The 3,136-nt window shown below is 49.9% G+C and overlaps 1 protein-coding gene across 4 annotated transcripts in view; it reads right to left on the bottom strand.

The window, feature by feature from the left end:
• Positions 1–2,547, bottom strand: part of Gbf1 (golgi brefeldin A resistant guanine nucleotide exchange factor 1) — a 135,155-nt gene extending 132,608 nt beyond the window's left edge. For all 4 annotated transcript variants that reach the window (XM_026781113.1, XM_026781114.1, XM_005352402.2 and 1 more), the window contains exon 1: positions 2,300–2,547. The gene's annotated coding sequence lies outside the window, so the exon portion shown is untranslated. The remainder of the gene's footprint in view (positions 1–2,299) is intronic.
• Between the last annotated feature and the right edge of the window lie 589 nt (positions 2,548–3,136).

Here is a 3,136-nt window from a genome sequence, read left to right as displayed (position 1 = left end):
AGATGGTTGTGAGCCACCATGTGGTTGCTGGGAATTGAACTCAGGACCTTTGGAAGAGCAGGCAATGCTCTTAACCACTGAGCCATCTCTCCAGCCCCAGCACACTCCTATTAAAAAGAAGTTTGAAGTTTGAGAACAATCTTAAAGAAAATTTATGTTAGTAGAATTATTCCTACATAGAAAATTGTATCCTGCCCTCGGCACTGAAAATCAAACCCAGGGCCTCTCTCTCACGTGCTAGGAAAATGCTTTATCACTGAGATGCATCCTTTATTGGAAGTGTCTGATTCTCAGAGAAAGCAGTGTCCTGTACCATTTCCACTCCATTCGCTTTAAATCTGTATGAATCAGAAACACGATTCCTTCTCTTCCTAGCACACATGTGTACACACTCTAACACACCCATTTTTAGGAGGGCAAAGAGAATGAAGAGAAACTTGGTTCAAGGATTGTATCATCCTAGATAATCTGCCTTCCAATCCCCAGTCCTCCACCTTGTTTCCACTTACCACGCAAAAGGACTAACTGCCGGGCCAGGCCAAGACACAAAGCCTAACCACATACTGAACTAATCCTAGGGATGCATGATATTTTGTGGGGTCCAATATCTGCTGAAAGAAATTAGGAAGATTGTTTTGTTTTGTTTTGAGACAGAATCTCACTTTGTAGGCCAGGCTAGTCTTAAACTCAAAATGCTCTTCCTCAACCCAGAAAGTACTGAAACTGTCTGTCACAACACCTAGCATAAGTCACTACTTTTCAGAAGTGTAGAGTCAGACCTAGTGGTGCAGGCCTGTAAATCCAGCAGCTCAGGAGAGATCAAGGGCTACGGAGCAAGGGTCCAGGCCAGCCAGGACAACTTGGAGGGACCATGTCTCAAAAATAAACAAAGCAAGCTGTGGCTATGACTCGGTGGCAGTCTGCTTGGCTACCATACATAAGACCCAATGGTTCCATCCCCATCACTGTAAGACCATGGCAGATTTTTCCACGTATATCCTCCACATGGCCTACGTTAGTGCCTGGTATTCTTGAGTTACTGCGCTAAAAAAAACACTCCACGGCCTCTCCTCTCTAAAGTCCTCTTTGCCTTTGATGAACTGCCACTGCTTTATAACATAGCAATGTCAAAGGTCATTACTGGGCCATAAACGACACTTTATGTTTATGTCTTTGGGGTTGAGCCCCATCATCCACTCTGCTTCCTTGACTCTACCACAAGTAGATCATGTTTCACAACTTGTCTGTTTGTTTGAGACAGTGTCTCATTTAGCCCAGGCTGGCCATTAACTCAAGAGTCGCAGAGGATGACCTTGAATGCCTGCCCCTTTGTTTCTACCTCACAAGTACTGGAATTACAGGTGTGCCCAGCCCAGGTGCCCAAGGTTATGAAGTGCTAGGGACCGAACTCAAGACTTCATACATGCAAGGCAAGCCCTCAACCAGCTGGCCTACATCTCCTCCTCTTCGTGCTTTTCCATCTATTAAAAGTAAACAGACTGCCAGTACTGAACTTAATCCGTATTCAAATCCCCCTTAGCTCCCAACCAAATGTGTCACAAAAGAGTGGCTTCCTTGTGACTAAATCTCATGTCCTTAGGGTAAATGGAAAGAAGTCACAGTGGGAAAATGCCTACTCAAAACACACACCAGAAGAGAAGTGTTGACAGTTGGTGGTGGTGGCGCCTGCCTTTAATCCCAGCACCAGGGAGGCAGAGGTAGGTGGATCTTTGTGAGTTCAAGGCTAGCCTGGTCTAGAGAGCTACGGGACAGACCCACGGTGACAGCTGCACTGTCCCGTAGAAGGAAAATCTTATCTTACAGGCAGTTCCCCAGGCTGCTGGTCTCCCTCTACACCTTCTAACTGCCTAATCCGGCCTGCATCTTCAGGAAGCACTTCAGCTGTATCAGGACGGAATCACCCAAAAGTGACAGCTCACAGGACCTGGGAAGATTCCTTGTCTAAACCCCAAAAAACCCATCCGTAGCTTTGCTCTCAGTTTTTAAGGACTGCATTCTTTATAGAGTGCAGGAAGCCCTGAAGAAGAGTTGAAGCCTAGCAACCCAGAAATGACTCTGGCATCCCCAGAGTCACTTAGAGCTGGAAACACCCCTCGGGGCCAAGGACCTGACCTTTGGCCCCTGCACACCTCCCACATCAATCTTTGGGGTTAATTTCCTCCCCCTAAGCCCTACCCCAGCCCGCTCTGCCCAACCGAAGGACCCTTCCTCCTCCTTCCTTATGGCAACGTCAGGAGGCCTAAGCGACGCTAGAACTCTAAGAAGAGACTTCGCTGACCTGTCAGCGGATCCAAAATGGCGGGGCCTAGTCCCAGTACCGGCAGCTGCGGCTCATGTCCAACCTGGCCCCGGAGGCGTCTCCCAGCCGCTTTTCCGGCGCTGGCGGCGACCGAGACACGGGACGGAGCCTGTTTTCTGGAAGTCGATGCTAACTTCAGGGTGGGAGCTCACAGCTGGCCGGGAGAACTGGGCCGGGACGGTCGGCGGAGCCGGCTACCTTCCCTGTCAGCTCACTGACGTGGTAACTAGCCTCAGTCTAGCCCGCTGCCTGGTAACTGAGCGAGTCCGGCCGCGCTCGGCCAATCAGAGTGTGGCATCCTGGGAAGTGGCACTCCAGCTACCCAATCCACGGAAAGAAATTAGCTCCGGGAGGCGTGCAGTGCCCGAAGAGACCAGCCCAGATTACAAGGGAACGGAGAGTAGGTCGGGGACAGCCAACGGATACGAGGATTCTCTGACTGACGGTTATAGAAGCCAATAAAAAATGAGAAATCGTGATGGGCGGTTAGAGGGGTGGGGTTAGGTAGTGTTCGGTTGCAGCGCGCTATTTAGCATTGGCTTCTGGGCAGCCCCGGGAGGAAGGACGTGATTTGCTGGAAAGGGGGCGGGGTCCGTTCTGAGAGCGTGAGCTGGCGAACCTACTCCCCCAACTCCTGTCAAAGTTAACTGGACATTGATATTTAGGGGTCCCTTCCTTTCCGGGGAAGTCTGGGGATCCTCCTTCCTAAATCCAATCCATGCAATCTTTCCATGCCGTCCTGTCTCTGTTTCCCATTTTGACTTATCGCAGGTGTGTGCGCCTGTCTCATTCCAACTCTGATTTTGTGTTTTAAAC

This window comes from Microtus ochrogaster, chromosome 8 (genome assembly GCF_000317375.1).
Source record: "Microtus ochrogaster isolate Prairie Vole_2 chromosome 8, MicOch1.0, whole genome shotgun sequence".
Taxonomy (NCBI): Eukaryota; Metazoa; Chordata; class Mammalia; order Rodentia; family Cricetidae; genus Microtus; species Microtus ochrogaster.
Note: the sequence above shows the minus strand (reverse complement) of the source record. Positions and strands in the feature narration are given on the sequence as shown.